Source organism: Varanus komodoensis, unplaced genomic scaffold (assembly GCF_004798865.1).
Source record: "Varanus komodoensis strain SLA01 unplaced genomic scaffold, ASM479886v1 scaffold9, whole genome shotgun sequence".
In the NCBI taxonomy this organism is placed as follows: domain Eukaryota; kingdom Metazoa; phylum Chordata; class Lepidosauria; order Squamata; family Varanidae; genus Varanus; species Varanus komodoensis.
In genome coordinates this window covers 30,060,745-30,078,023 of record NW_025336598.1, presented here as the reverse complement: position 1 = coordinate 30,078,023, position 17,279 = coordinate 30,060,745, and positions in this window count along the sequence as shown.

Below are 17,279 nucleotides of genomic sequence, written 5' to 3'. Positions count from 1 at the left end.
CCGAAAAGAATATAAACTCGGCGCCAGGCAGACCTCTCTGGGGAGCGCATTCCACACTCTGGGTGCCACCGCAGAGAAGGCCCTCCTCCGAGTAGACATCCTCTTTACCTCCTTCATTTGGAAGAGATGTGGCTAACAGTCCATTAAAACTCCGCTGAAATGCATCCCGCTTCCAAGGAGTTATGCCGAAGCACACCCATGACTCTGCAAAAGTGCACCACGGCCCTTATTGCTGTGACCCTTCATTGTATGCAGCATTTCTTTCGGGAAAGGTGGTGCTGATGGGGAAAACACATAAAAGAAATGCCAAATGAGAACTGCGGCAGTTCTCCAGCTTCAACTGTACATTTGTGACCCTCTGCAATATTACAGAGATTTACCCTGAAGCATATGGGAAAACATCACTCATGTAATGGAACCCCATTGCTCCTTCCCTCACCTCTTCCTATCCTCCTCCCCCGGACAACCACATCTGTTTCCTACTGATAGCTTTTAATACACATCCCCTTAATGTCTTCCAACAGGAAGTAGAAATTGAGAGAAGTTTGCGATCACCGGCGTTTAAAAACCAGCCTGGGAGCCATTCCATCAGTCTTGCGAAAGACCAAGAAGCAAAAGGTGGGAAAACAGTTTTTGACAAGATGTCATCAGAAAATGCTCAGCACATCAACGCCGAAGGTTGGCATAACACTTTTTTGATTTCTTGCTTTCATATCATATACAGAGCAAGTAAGACTGTAAAACATTTTGTGGAAGATTTGTTCTGCCGATAAAGATTCAAAAGAAAGTGATGATAATACATGGATGGGCTTCTGAAGAGAACAACATTAGTTGTGGCAAAGCAAGAATTTTATTTGACATTCTGGTAATTCTGAAAGGCAGATTTCAGTAGTATAATGTCTGGGAAAGGTGTTTTTGCAACAAATAAAGTGCAAGCAAGAAGAACAGGTTTGATTGTTCTCCTCTTAAACACAACTTTCCCAGCTTCAAATAGGGAAATATGTTAATTTCTTCACAACAAAAAAGTGCAAGGCATTTTTAAAAAAGAGTTCTTGATCATCAAAATATCTCAAGAAAATCGTGACTGTATTATCAAAGCTGTATTCAATAAAAGGCTGCATTGTGCTTTCTGATCTGAGGAGGGAAAACATCTTTTTCAGATGATTACCTTAAAACATATTTAATGGTTTTAGGATAGAACAGGACAGAATGGTGTCGTGTTTTAGGAAAACTATTATTGGGAGTAATTTTGATTTATTAATGTTTTGAAATGCTATTTAGATGTTAATCGCTCACATGCTTAAAATTGCAGGGTTTGCCATAAATTTCAATGTCATAGGAACAAGCTAGATCCTTGATTTAAAGTTGCAGATACCATTTAGCATTTTTAAAGTGGCAATTATGGGAATGTTACATACTGTACTTCACTGGAAGCCAGCAATGTGAATGTCAAAAGCTAAGATTGTGGAGGAGCTTCTCCAGATTCTTTAAGTATAAGCACTGAATATATATTAGATAACCTATCTTATGAAAAACACTACATATCACTAGATTTCTTTTTCCTTGAAACAAGATGTTGTTCTTATCTGCCAGTTCCCCTGACTTGCAGATTCCACAAGGCAGGGAAAAGTTGTATATAATGACAACCTTGTTGCCATTTATTTCTAACTACAAATAAATCTGACAAGAAAAGCCAATGTGTTATAAAGGATCTGAGTCCAAGGTTTTCCTCCCCACTCAGTCATGAAGATCATTGTGTGACCATGGGAAGGTTACCCTTGCTCAGCCTATACTACCTTCCAGGGAAGTTTTATGATAAATCAAGGGGGGAAGCCATGCACACTGCACTGAGCTCCTTACCAGGAAGGTAGAAATATGTTTTGTTGTTCAGTTGTGCAGCCATGCCTGACTCTTCACAACCCCACGGCCCATAACATGCCAGGCCCTCCCATCTTCCACTGTTTCCCGGAGGTCACCCAAATTCATGTTCATTGCATCAGTGATATTATCTCCCCATCTCATCTGCCGTCCCCTTCTCCTTTTGCCTTCAATCTTTCCCAGTCTTTTCCAATGAGTCCTTCTCTCTCATAATGCGGCCAAAATATTTGTGCTTCAGGAGTATGTGTAGTAAATAACATAATCAACCAACCAACCACAGTCTCTTATTTGAGCTAAATAATTTGGTGCATCATAAGGCTTCAGATTGAGGCCTTTGAATTGTGGAGCTGGAGAAGAGTCCTGAGAGTCCATTGGACTGCAAAGAGATCAAACCAATCTTAAAGGAAATCAACCCTGACTGCTCTTTAGAAGGCCAGATATGAAAATTAAACTCAAATATTTTGGCCACCTAATGAGAAGGAACAACTCCCTGGAGAAGACCCTGATGCAGGGAACAATTGAGAGGAAAAGACGGGAACAGCAGAGGATGAGGTGGTTGGATGGGGTCACTGGGAAAGTGGGTGTGGGCTTGCGTGGACTCCGAGGGCTGGTGGAGGACAGAAGAGCCTGGAGAAATGTTGTCCATGGGTTGTGATGGGTCCATGGGGTCGTGACTTTGCGACTAAACAACAAACAACAAATGCTTCAGGCACTGCACAAAGTTGAACAGCTTAAATATAACTGGCTCAAGTGGAACTAGGTAATGTTTAACTGTGTGGAATGCTTGCTTGACCAGAAAGTAAGTGGACTGGAGGCTTGAAATTTATTGCATGTACTCACTAGTCCGATATGGGTCTTAGAACCTGCAAACATGGTCATCTTTTCTTCCATTTTTCTGAATGATCAAACTGAAATGACTGCAGGTATGTGTTGTGTGTTTTTCTTTCATCATACACTGGGTGATTTCACAATGAAACATAATTCCCAAATATTGTGCTGGCTTTTGTAGAACATAAACTTACACAGATAGTGCGGTGCTGTATGCTTTGCGTCTCTGCTGGAGGCTGTCTTGCTCCTGGTCTCAAATATGGCTTTTAGACCTCGACGGAAAAAGCTGTCTGGTGGATGACAGCCCCTTGAAATTAAACTGTGTGTCGGCTCCTAGCTCATAGTGAATTATTCCTGTGAAATGGCTGACGCATGCTGAATAGACTACAGAGTAAGAAAGAAAGGGGTCTTCTGCAAACGGCCGAGTAGCTGGTGTACCTTGACCTGAAGTAGTTGCCATTATGCACTTGTGGCACTTCAGAGTGGCTTATGGAATAGGCATGGGGCTTTCTTATCAGGTAGAAAAGGCTGGCTGGTTTGCTCCATGATACTCTGCAGAGCAGCTGTCCAAGGTTGAGAGCTTGGAGGCCGAACGATGGTATAAGTAGGGACTCAAGCGGGAAGAAGCATTTTAATAAGAGTGTAGGGTTTAAGTAGGAATTACACATAAGTCTGTAAATGGAAACCTGGGCAGCTTGTTTTACAGTATGGGAAAGCAGTTTCCAGATTTTCAGTAGACAAGCAGGAGAGGGAGAAAGTGGCAGCTTATGAATCACCAAAAAGAGAGAACAAAGCATAACTTATATAACATTTCATGTGATATTTGTCTATGCTAATAAGGGTGAATGCAGTTTGGGGTTTTTTGTATTATAGGGCTTTTTATTGATCAGTTTGTTTATTTATTTGGGATATTTCTAACCCGTCCAATCACTATGCATCTCTGGACAGCTTACAAAATTCAAAATCAATCTGTCTTTCCTTCCTTCCTTCCTTCCTTCCTTTCATATGTATTCATTCATTCATTCATTCATTCATTCATTGCATTTCTATATTGCCCCAGTCGTGCAAAGGGCTCTCTGGAGAGTTTACACACATTAAAAACCGATATACAAATAATAAAATACCAAAATAAAACATGAAACATGAAACACCAAAAACAACACTAAAAATGCAAGCAGCGATAACTTCATATAAAAATTAACCCCTGCAATACAGCAGCAACAATAACAATAGTATGTGTATCTATGTATGCACATATGTATAATCTTCCAACTTTTAATTTTTAAAATAACTGATGAATAAAAAGTTTTTGGCCTGGAGTCAAAAGGATATTCAAGATGGAGCCAGTCAAACGTCTTTGAGGAGCATATTTCAGAGATGGGGTGCCACCACTGAAAAGGCCCCTCTCCTGTTTACCACCCCCCCTTGCTTCTTTATGGGGAGGTTTCCTGAGAAGGCCCTCTGTAGCTGTCCTTAATGGATGGATAGGCACATATGGGAGCAGGCAGTCCTTAAGATCTCCTGACCCTAGGACTTTTAGGACTTTAATGTTGAAGCAAACACTTTGAATTAGGCCTGGACTTCAACTGGCAGGCAATGTAGCTGTCAGAGGACTAGTGGTATATGATCTTGTGGGCCAGTCATCGTTAGTAGGCACACTGCCCTATTCTGAATCAGTTGATGTTCCCAGACAGTTTTCAAAGGCATATGCAATTGTATGGAAATATGCAATTCCTTATTTCTTGATGTGGAATATTTCCAAACATGGACTACTTTCTTTCACATGCCACAGAAGATGGAGGAATCCGAAGCAGGCGTAAAGCAAGGGGAGTCAGGGGGTGTGTTGGCCTAATGCCTGGCTGAATCCCGGGCTGCATTCCTGGACCAGATCCCTGAAGATGTTCTGCTTCCTGCAGCATCTGAAATTCCAGCATCGAGCCCTAAACGTGTGGCTTGCTCTGTAACCCAGTCAAACGCTGCAGCAGTGCCTTCACCACTGACCGCCCTCCCCCCCCGAGTCCAACACATTTGGAGCGGCATGACTGTATGCGGCAACGTTCTCCCCATTCTTGGTGAACTCTTTTCCTTTCCTTTCCTATGCACTTGCAAGTGGCAGTGCGCCCAGGCACAATCCAGCACCCTCGGCCTCGGTGCACGTAAGCCTCCAGGCTGGGCACGGTCCCATGGGCTCCAAGGACACCCCAGGGACGCGCAGGGCAGAGCCCTGAGCTTCGCAGATTCATCTGCTCTCATCTTGGCCATTTGGTGAGGAATTTCTGCTGAAAGTGCACAGCCTGAGCCAGATGCGGGGCAGCTGAAGAACTGGCTTGGGGATCTTCCGGGCGTTCTGCAGCTGAACCCAGAAGGTGGCCTCATCCCGTACAGAGTTCTTGCCCCGCTGGATTCTTTAACACCCTCTCCTGTTATGCCTTAGAAGAGCCTCTTGGGTGTTCGGCAGACTTTCAGAGATCTCCACTCCACTCCACGGAGCTTCCCTGTCACGCCAGTTGTTCAGTGCTTGCTTTCCTTCTTGAAGACTGAAGCTGCAACAGGAGTCACTTTTATGTGTTTTACGAGTAAAGCTTCTTTTGCTTATCTTTTATAGATCTTTTGGAGCGGTCCAGTTTCAGAATGTTACTGAGAAGCAGATTTAGCCCATAACGTCCACATTGGATTGTAGTAACATGTGGATAATTATCTGTTATGATTTCCTGTGCAATTTGCATATTACTTGCACCGTCAATCAGCAGAGCACACATTTTACTACTCCCAATTTTCTGCAGGACTTCACACCTTTTCTAGCAGATGGTATGTCTGTTCTTCCCTGTTTGGATGCATCTGTAAAGAACTTGTCGAGGTGCTGTTTGCGCAAAGTTTACGATTCCTTCTCCCTTTGCATTTGCCCATCCACCTGTAAGTGCTGCAAGGCAAAGCGCTGTGCTGATTTTTCCTTTGCTTAGATTCCATTACGTATTTATAATCTGATCAAAAAAAGAGGTCTGCTCAGGGAATATCTGCTGGGCAAACGGTGTAATGGTCTTAGTAAATTAAAAGGTTCCTGCCACTATGCATGTTCAATTATTGATAATGAGGTTTCAGAAGAAAATATCATCTGGAGCTTGGTTGATTTTCTCCTGATCATCAGCTGTTATCCTGTCTACAAATGAAGCCACTGAATATTTTTGGGATGCCATTTTTACTAGAAAATGTTGTTGCTGATACGGAAGCATTGATGATGCTGACATTATAGGAGATGCAGATAACGGACTTCTAGAATGAGAACACTGGGAACAGCTACTTGCACTTGACTATGCTTCTCTGTGGATAGTTTAATATCAAGAAGACCCTTCATACATGATGCAAAGATATGTTGTTATCCTGGCAGTGTTTGGAAATGTGTATCTCATTTGACAGAATGTTTTTATCTCAGGAGACTTTGTGATACAGAAATGCCAGTGCTTATACGGTGGAATCAACACTTTGCTGGAGGAGGGAAAATAGTTTTGTGGCTAGCTTCTCAGTAAATACAAAGCTATGGAGGGTGTTGCAGGAAAACATTAAAGGTAAAAGGTAAAGGTTTCCCCATGACATTACAGTCCAGTCATGTCTGGCTCTTGGGGGCGGTGCTCATCTCCGTTTCCTAGCCGAGGGAGCCAGCGTTTGTCCGCAGACAGTCTCCGTGGCCATGTGGCCAGCATGACTAAACACCGAGGTGCACAGAACGCTGTTACCTGCCCACTGAAATGGTACCTTTTTATCTACTTGCATTTGCTTTCTTTCAAACTGCAAGGTTGGCAGGAGCTGGGACACAGTATGGGAGCGCACCCTGTCTGTGAATTCGAACTGTCGACTTTTCGATCAACCAGCCCAGCAGCTCAGTAGTTTGAACCACTGCGCAACCCGCAGTCCCACGACATTAGATTAGAAGGGTCCAACTTACGATTTACATAAGAGTTATGAAGATAAAACATAGTTCAATTATCTGAATTCTTACCTTTCAGCTCCCTTTTTGTTTTTGTTTTCTTGGTTTATACTTTTCCCAGTCTGAAGCCTAGTCAAGAACCACCAACTATATCAAAAGGAAACCCACAAGCAAAGAAGAAAGTGTAACTTCCTTCTCCTTTGACAATGAGAATGCCCTCTACAGGCAAAAATGCATTTTGCTTTTGCATTTCTGTAGTCCCATTTTACAACCGACTACTTATTTATCTTCAGTGCATGAGAGGTTTAGTGACCTGATGTCCTTGTACATAGTCTTACATAAACATCTAGTAAATATATGGACACCTTGTCTAAAACATTATATTCATCATTCTGAAAGAAAATATTCCATAAGCCATTTTTTCAGTTTCCCAACATTTTAAAAGGAAAAGCTTGGGGGGGGGGGCAGATTATTTTCCCTGAATTTTTCTGGTCTTCCCCCACCCCTTCCTTCACATCTTTATTCAGGGCCCAGTTTCCAGATATGTCACATTTGTGACTAATGGAAAGCATTCCCCTAAACAAAAGCAGGGTGCTGTTTCTGTGATACAACCTACATTCAGGCAACAAGGATGGGGTGTAGTGAGTCTTCCCAGCATACAGGAACTTCAGTGCTTCTTATTTTAAAAGTTAAGCCCCATAAATGAGAAAGACAGCAAAATAAGATTCACTACCATCTGTTTGATTTACTCTGTGCGCATGGGTGAAATCTCCAGATCAGCCTTGACTGATCATCCTAGAGGGAAGCATCTTCTTTTGGCATGAGCCAAGTAAATCTGCAGGAAGCAGGTGATGTGAACAAGGGCTGGGCAGAATCCTGTCAGATCGGTGCTTGAACCTTACCTTGTTTGTGTATTTACCTCCGTACCAGGCTTTGCAGCTATATGAACAGATTTGCTGGAATTTCCACCTAGGGAAAATAGACTTTTCTCAGAAATGAGTTCTTAAAAAGAGATTTTGTCATGTTTTCCACAAGACTCATAAATCAGGGTCTTGAAGAGCTCTAACAGGCCCCCTCGTATGTATAGTGGTTTGGCTAAGGGGTAATAAGGCACATTTTTAGCCAAATGATTTCATATGATGTAGCCTAAAGGATGAAATGTAACCTGATAACATTCCATTTTTCATTCTGTGGCAGACCAAACTGGACACTTAAATCATGTCGTTAAGGATATTTTGACATTTGTATTACTCATCTGTGTTTCTGAGAGAGTTATTACGTGGCTGTTGTGTCATGAGGCTGGATTTTTATTTCCTTTCTCAATTGTCCTGTTTAGTTGCAGTGACTCAAAACATCCATTTATCTGGCTTCATATATATTTGTGGGAGGGGAGACTGACCATAGCAAGGAAATCCAGAAGAGCGCAGCAATGACGGGGGTGACCACAACAAGGACATGTTTGGGATGAGTTGGACTGGCAGAAGGTGAAGATTTGAAGCAAAACCCTGCCAGAAACTGTATGGCTGGGGCAGGCAGGAATAACACACCTGAGTGGCAGAGGAGACGACTTGATTCCAGATGGTTATGAATTCAGTGAGGGACTCGGCAGTGGATTTCCATCCACATCACCAAGATAAAGGAAAGCATAATTTAAATTGAACCTCTGAAGGCAAGCCTTCCAATATCATCATCATCATCATCATCAAATTATAAAACTAAATGACCAACATCATTACATACCAGACAATTAATCAAAATTGTGTAACAGGATAAATTGAATTTGAACCCTCAATATCAGCTTCTCTCTAGAGATTAAATTCTTCATGTAGGCTTCCCAGTATACATCTTAATAATTTGTTGAACAAATTATGGGTAAGAATATGATAGTAATATGTTCATGTTTACATGTTTTTACCCATAATTCCATTCCATTTCATTTTTCTATTAATCTTTTTAATCCTGTTAAAATGCAGGCTTAGAGGCATATTATAATTTGTGTTCTCTCTGGAAAGGCATCTGAGCAGGACAATCCTAACCATCCTAAGAGAACCAAAGCAACAGGGCACTCATATCCAATCCCCTGCCAGGTCCAATTCCTGCCAGGCTGATGCTGACAAATACAGTTATATGCTTGTCTTTGCGACTCCTTGCCAATGTTTTTCCCATTGAGTCCAATGGGAGAGAATTCATCTATGCCAACTCCAGGGTCAACATGCCCTCCTGTGGATTGAACCCTTCTTTCAGCCCTCCCTAAAAACCCACAGAATGTCCTCTTTTTGCCTTTACAAAAGTCTAATGTTGGGATAGTGAGGACCATGGAAGCTTCTTTATGAGCCTGGAGAGCATATTCAAAACCTCTCCCCCAACTTTTGGAGAATGACAGAATATCCTTTCACATACTCTTAGGAACCACAAATTTGCAGCCATAACTTAATATTTTAATATATTTAAACTGCCATGAACTACATTGCAACAAGCTCATAAACACAAAGCACATTGCAACAAGCACATAAATGCAAAGCCAGGGGAAGAAGTTCCAGTTATTTTGTTTAGAAATTTGCAAAGACATCTCAGTGTGGTGTAGCGGTTAGAGTGTTGGACTGGAAACCCAGGAGATCCAAGTTCTAGTCCCCACTTGACCATCAAACTCACCAGGTGACTCACACTCAGTCCAGCCTACCTCACAGGATTATTATGAGGATACATGAAGCTATGATAGAACTCCTCACAAGAGAAAAAAGGTGGGCTATAAAGGAAAAGTTGTAAAAAAAGATCTTTCCAATGCATTATCCTGATAACACTTACAGCAAGCTTGCAAGTTACATTAGTATTATTGCCCTTGTATACAAGTGGTTAAGGGGAAGAGACTTGAAGCAGGGATGGTCTTGGAAATACCACTCAGTTCCATCCTAGGAGATGGGGAGATGAACCGAGATGCGTACTGCAGATTCCCTGGCACATAGCACATGCTCTAAACTAGGAATGGGTAAGAATTTTGCCCCATATGGTTTCATTAAAAAATACCAATGTTCAGAAGAAAAGGAACCTGAGATTAAGAAGCACTGAAAAATCAGAATAGGTAAATTTGTCCACCCAAGCCCAGGGCTTTGAGTGCTTCACTCTTAAAAGCTTTAGTCTGAATCCCTCTGCATTCAACCACATTACTGCTTAATTAGATTTACTATTTCTCTTTGCTGACAGGCTTCTCGTCTTTATTGTCTACATGGCAAATAAGCAATCAGGGTCATCTCCAAACTAAGAATACCTGTACCTACTTAATGTTGCTGCACAGAGGTGGGAATGTAGTTCCAGTCCTTTTCTTTCTTTCTGTTTTTCTTTCCAGGAATAACCAAAATTCATGAAGTTCATCAGGAGAGAAATAATTTCACATTTAAAAATTGCAGCGTGGGAGAAAGCAAAACTGGGAGATTTGCCTCCCCCTAATCACTGCACAAGATGTGCTCTCTCTTGGTGCCTGCGATGCATCACCCCCTTTCTGGTTTTCAGAAGCAGCATTCTTGCAACAGTACCTATGAATAAGCCTATTACTCCATCTGCTTAAGGTGTCAACGTGGGTCTCTAATAGGCATGCGAAGAGGTGAAGAGTGAGAACATCGCTCATTCCCCACACAGCATTAAAAGTGACTTTGAGCCTCTTTCCTTCAGCATGCAATCTCTTGTCAGTGATAGCGATGCTGGATAATGTTGCAGATAATAGAGCAGAACTGGGAAAGATGCAGAAATGGGCAGCCAGCATTATCAAGACGTTGGAGCACTTTCTGCAGATGGAAAGGCTGAAGTGTTCGGGGCAATTAAGATGAGTAAGGGAAGGCATGAAGGAAGTTTATAAATTATGGATGCTGTGGAGAAAGAGGTTGTTCTCTCTCTGTCTCCCCACTCCCTCCTGCTCTCTCTTACGACTTGAGAATTTGAAAAATTATATTATTAGTAGATTCAGAACAGATCAAGAAAGTCATTTCTCACCTAACACACCACTGATTTCTGCAATCAGCCAAATACAATGTGGCGATGAGCACCAGCTTATGTGGCATTCAAAGAGGACCGGAGAGATTCTTGCGGGAAAAGGCTATCAATGGTCACTCGTCATGCCCACGTACAGGGGCAGCATGCCTCTGGCTACCAGTCGCTGGGGGGCAAACAAGATGGGTTTCTATGCTGCTGGTAGGCTCTTTTAGAAGCATCTCTATGGCTGTTTTTAAAAACAGGATGCGGGACAAGATGGCTGCTGCTGATGAGTGAACCGAGGACTGGATTTTGCCCCAGTAATGTCCAGGTTCATACAGCAGCCAGAGAGTTGAAGGAAAGAAACTGCTTTTAATTAAGAGGGTTCAGCCTGTTCTACTTATGGACCAGAGAATCCAACTCCCCTTGAATTCAGAGAGGAAAAGGCTCATGGTAGCTACTCGGCACAGTGCCTGTATGGCCTTGCATCTCAGAGGTGGTATTCTTCTCCTGACCATCTGCTGCAAAGCTCTTACCTATTTCTTGGAGTCATCCTAGGAAGCTGAATGCTGGCCAACAAAAAGAAGTGCTTCATGCCACTCACAGTGAGATGATGGAATTTGCTCCACAAGATGATGGGCACCAATTTGAATGGCATAAAAAGGGATTGGACAAATCCATGAAGGATAAGGTTATCAATGGCTACTAGTCCTGATGGCTATACAGTACCTCATGTATTGCAGACCATATGCCTCTCAGTATCAGCTGCTGGGAAAGAAGAGTGGGAAGATGCTACCGAACCTCTATCTTGCTTATGGGCTTCCCACTGGCATCCAATTTCCCACTGCGGGAGACAGAATGCTGCATTAGATGGACTTTTGATCTAATCCAGATGAACTCATCTTATGATATGCACCTCTGCTCTGATCCATCAGGCCACTGATGAGATAGGCAACCAAAGAGCCAATTTACAATCATTTAGACAATCTTGCCAATTTAGAGTTCTCTTCCCACCATCCCTGGAACTGTGAACTGGAAAAAAGGCTTTTAATGTTCTGTGCTAAAGCACACTCTGTCTGCAGGTTGAGGAGTGTGTGTGTTGCTTTCTTTGTGTTTTCTTCCCTTTCACTCTTTCCATTGACTGCTTTCCATTTAATCTAAAGAGACTTCCACCTATATTCCACTGCTGATTGCGAACAAAGCCTTTCCCTATACATTATAGAGAAAGAAAGTTGTCAAACAGCCAAACCAAAAGCCATTATGGATGTTGGAGGTTAAAAGCAAACATGTCCAAGTGTGTTTCTGCTCTGAAATATTGCTTAATAAAAATGAAATTTCATGTTTATTATCTTCCCAGTGCCTTGTGAATCAAGCTTGCTCAGATGTTTTCTTTTGTTAAATGCCAGCTTGGTCAATTCAGTTTGCATTCTAATGTGAGATTTCCCCCACTACTATATCTGTTTCCTTGCTTGTAATAGAAATTCTTCAGAATGTATTCTCCCATGTTAATAATTCTCTGTGTGATCCCACTGCCTTTAGTGGATTTTGCATAAGTTTGAGAGAGAGAGAGAATAAGTGACTGAGAGAGCAATTCAGATTCTGTTAGTAAATCTGTCAATAATGCACATTCAAAGGAATACAGCATCACTTGTGATGGTATTACAGATTTGAATAAGGCATTCACATTAAAGAGATATTCCCTTACATGGGATCTCAAGGGTCTCCAGGCCAAAATCTCATGCTGGAGTAGGACTAAGGAGAAGTGGAACTTTTCCCTCACAAGCCATTAGAAATTTCACTTAAGGTATGGCTCTGATTATTTGTTTTTCACTATGCAAATAAGAGTTTCAGCTGCAGTTTTCATTACACAGATGGGGCAATACTGCCTCTGCCGCAAGTGTCACACCAGTGGGAACCACCACCTGTGCGATAAGAAGACAGCGTGCCCTGGACTAACCATGCAAACTAGCTCAAACACTCATTCCTAGGTCAGCCCAGCCAATGGAATTCCCTTCTCCTAACTCCAATCAGTGGTTCCATTCTGGAAATGAACTGTTGGCTGATTCTCAGTTGTTTTAGGAAGTACTAGCTTCTCATTGCACTGGTGGTTTGTCTTGCTGGCACATGGGCAGCACTGGACACCACCCCATGGCTGTTTTGATAATTTCATTGCATGCACTTGCATGAAAAAATGGTTCCTGTGTTTAGATTTTGCATGAAGTCTGAATGGAATCCCCAGGTCTTCAGGACTTTGAACTAGAAATGAGTTATGCAAGTAGTTCAAGAGGCAGGAGTGACAGACTGATCCTGTCCTGGATTTATATTCCCTGGGCAGCTAGGATATGATTGCTCCTAAATCTCAGTGCACCACTTGACTGCAATACTGCACTGGTCAGGAAAATTATATGTATGCCTCACTACATGGATTTGGATTTGCCAAGACAATACACCCAAAATAGGGATACACAGAAGCGGTTCACCATGGAGTGAAAGACAATTCCTTATAACAAAACTCTTGAACAATTCTCAGGACAAGTTTGCTAGGAAAGGAGAAGAATGTACAGATGATTCAGATCATGGCCAGGATATCTACGCCTTCCCTTTCCCTGTCTACACTCAAAATAATTGGGTTTAAATATGTACTTGCCAAACAACTCCCTTGCTGACAGGAAGAAAATTAATGTGTTCAAAACATGGTGCTTTGCAAATACCCTGGAGTGACAGAAAGACAAATAGGTGGGTCCTAGATCAAATCAAGCCAGAACTTTTCCTAGAAGCAAAAATGACAAAATGGAGGCTGACATACTTTGGACACATCGTGAGAAGGCAAAACTCCCTGGAGAAGACAGTCGTGTTAGGGAAAGTCAAAGGCAGAAGATGAAAGGGAAGACCAAATATGAGATGGAATCCATAAAGGAAGCCACAGCCTTGAACTTCAGAGAGCTGAATGGAGCTGTCATGGGCAGGATATTTTGGAGGGCTTTCATTCAGAGGGTCACCATCGGTCGAAGATGACCTGACGGCAAATAACGATGAACAATTCCCTTATTTAACTGTCTCCTCCACACAGAGGGTCGAAACGCACTGTGCAAAAGGACTTCTGACAGCCACAATTCACTTGGCCCCCAAAGGGAGGCTCAATCTCATTATGCACCAGCTGAAGAAAGGAAACATAATCATGGTTATTGGTGGGCACTGCTTCATCTCTTGCTCTTGCTGACCATACCAACAGTCAGGCAGAGCCAGGGCCCATGGAGCAGGACTGACAGGAAGTGCAGGCGCCATTTCAAAGTTATTCCCTACAGTGGACAGGTGGCTGGGGGAATACTGGCGCAATGTCTACACTGTCTTCCCAGTGGCTGAAGTTCCAAATATAGACATCCGTGGAACCACCAATGGGTGACTCACTGAAGCAAGCAGCATGGGAGATGACAGTGCTCCATCTCACGTTGACTCACTCACCAAGACCTAAAAAGCACCAGATCCATCTGTCACGGTCCAGAGTTGGAATGCACCGTGCTGCAGCTTGAACGCACACCACAAACGGATGCTGCTGACACACAATAAACCTGGCGAATGTTCAGTGATGTCCTTGGGTCCACAGCGATAGGCACACGTCGATATCTTCAAGATGGGTCCCGCACAGGGGGAGGGATAATGGATTCACCATTACCACACTCGCTCACCAGCCCCACATGGCTTTGTCTCTGCCATAGCAATGAGGAGAAGGAAAGGTCCCAGCAGCTCACGCTTTCTTCAATACGCTCACCCAGCGCTGACTGCAGCACGTGGGGTCCACAAAGTGGGCAGGGCTTGATCAAATGTCCTGTCACAGGAAACAGTGGACGCTGATCTTGACAGTGCAGAAAGTGTGGGTGGAGAAGGTGGCATAGCAGGGATGTATTTTAACAGCAATGCCTATAGAACGGCCTGGATGCGTGTTATGGCTAATGCCCCTCCCAGTTCTCATGTGGAATGTGCTGCTGCCTGCTACGAGGCTGGCACAGGGACTGAAGGGGTCCTCAGCATGTTGCAACCCGTGTTCTTAGCGCTGACCAGCCCCCAAATAAGTGTTCCCACACCACCCTCGGAGGCCCTCCTGCGGCTGCCGCCAGCCTTCTCCACCACAGAATGGACTCAACCCGCAGTGCTCACGCAGCTGCCTTCAGGCTCCTCCTTCCCACCCTCACCTTCTTCCAGGAGGGCTCCTGCAGCAGTAGCACCATTAGCCGGAAGAAGGGAGCCCACAGGTGCTTGATTCCCTTCTTCCAGATGATAAGGCTGCTGCCACAGTAGCCCACCCACCCAGAGAAGGAGGCGATTGCCTGCATCTGCACAGGCTACTGCTACTGCTGAAAAGGCGGCCTACCAACACAGGCAGAGGAGCAGGCAGGGGGCTGCTTCAGCAGTGGCCCCAGAGTGCCCTTCTGCCCCCCCCCCAACAACCAGTGACTTCTCAGTAGTGCTGCCCCTGCCCCTGGGCCTGGCTAGCGAGATCCCCAAAAGCAAGTTGTGGATGGTAATCTCACGCCTCCCTGAAGCTGCATTGCCATTTCTTTCCATGGAACCTGCAGGCCTGCCATGCACTTGCTAAATTCTCACTTGTGCCTCTCTTCCTTGCTCAGTGCCAGGTCCTGGCACAGAGGCCACAAAGCAAATGTGCTGTGTCCACAGCGTTATGTAAATTTGGTTGTTGTCGTGTGCCATCAAGCTGTCTCTGACTTATGGTGACCCTACAAATGAAAGCCTTCCAAAATTTCCTGTCCATGACAGCCCTGCCCAGCTATTGTAAATCCCAGGCTGTGGCTTCCTTTACGGAGTCAATCCATCTCTTCTTTGGTCTTCCTTTTCTTCTTCCACCTTTGACTGTCCCTGGCACAATTGTCTTCTCCAGGGAGTCCTGCCTTCTCATAACGTTCCCAAGGAATGACAGCCTCAGTATTGTCTTTGTTGTTTCCAGGGAAAGTTGGCTTGACTTGATCTAGGACTCGCTTGTTCATCTTTCTGTCATTGAGCATATGTTTCCAATGCATCCGTCTTCTCCCTGTGAGCTTTCCTCTCTGTCCGGCTTTCACACATAGTGAGTTACGTAAATTGGCTGTGTAGAATCACATTTCTTACAATAGAACTTAAAAGTCTCAAGAGCCCATTAGGACAAATTGCACAGAGAAGGGCACTGCACTCTGTCCCTAGCTGCCTGCGTGTGAGTTGTGTGTGCAGACAGTGTGTGTGCTGGATTGGGTGATACCTCCAGGTGTCACCATACACTTAGTGATGCCTTCTATGCACACGTACCAGGGTGTCCTACTCAGTGGGATGGATGACTGAGTGGCAGGGATTCCACCAGTGCTGCCGGATTGATTATCAATGTTGATGCATTTGATTCAGTTTCTACAGCCATTGTATTGATCTTGTAGTTGGGGCTTGGAACATAGGAGCACGACATTTTGGTGGTAATGGTGGTGGCAGCAGAGTGATTGCTTGGAATGCCAGGACAATAGGATTGCTCTGTAATGTAGACAATTTAATTGCTGTCAGCAACTGTTAATTAGTCATTACGCCTGGCTAATCTTGTTCACTGTTAACCGGAATCACGGCTGAGGAAGATAATGCATTTGAGTCCAGAAAATTAAGCTAAAATAGGAATAGAACACTCTCATCTAGTTAAAGGCAAGAGAGGGAGGCTGTTACCTCTACTCTTTGAGAGCAACTGAAGGTTTAGATTTGGAAGAGGAAAACCACTCTAAGTTATGTAGGAGCATGATTTCCATTGACCTTGAAATTATGACTGTTTAGAGTACATAAAGTGTAAATGACAAACAGCGTCGGCAAGAACTAGTAGTGCCTGTTGGGTTAACATAATTTGAAAAATGTAAATAGTCATAGATGGAGTTCACCTTGCACTTATGCCGGTTTTATAACAATGTCACTCCAGAGTGGTTGCTCATTTATACTGCTTTGTGTGGGCCAGAGGACTTGGATTCAGTACACCCATTGCAGGGAATTTATTTCAGCAATATTCAGCGGCTTGTATTTCTTTGACTCTGACAAGCATTTTGAGAGCTGATGTCAGCATGCAGTGCTTTCTCCTTGTCGTGTTTGTAAATAAGATTAGGATTTTTTTAAAAACCCTCCTGCCTGACATTTTATTTGTACAAAAAAGATAGAGGTGTACTTTCCAGATTACTTTATCTCACTGGGCTTAAATTCTGAAATTGACAGATTTATCACCCAGTTACCATCTGGGTCTGTTCCATCATCTTGGGTACAGTTATCAACAAATACAAATCTTAGCTAAAAGGACAGTAGACCAAGGGTGGTAGTTTTTTCTCACACCCAGAACACAATACTCACATGATAATTGCAGCTGTCCTCTCCATAAATTTGTGAAAACAGTGCCATCAGGCACCATGCACTCTGTCAACGTGGATCATTGCCTCTCCATACTTCAGGCTTACGTGCTTCAGGCAAACACCGAGTGGAGGCAATGCTGGGAGAAGGTATACACAGAAAACACATTCCTTGAAAGAGGCTGGAACTTCTGCCCACCTTTCTAGCTGCTCCTCCTGTTTCAGTTCTGGTTCACCCGCAGCAAATCTTCTCAAACTAAGCTGTGGGAGAGGCAGAGGGGAAACAGTAGGGTCTCATGGGACTGTTAAGTCTAGAAAAAAGATGATTCAAAAGAAAC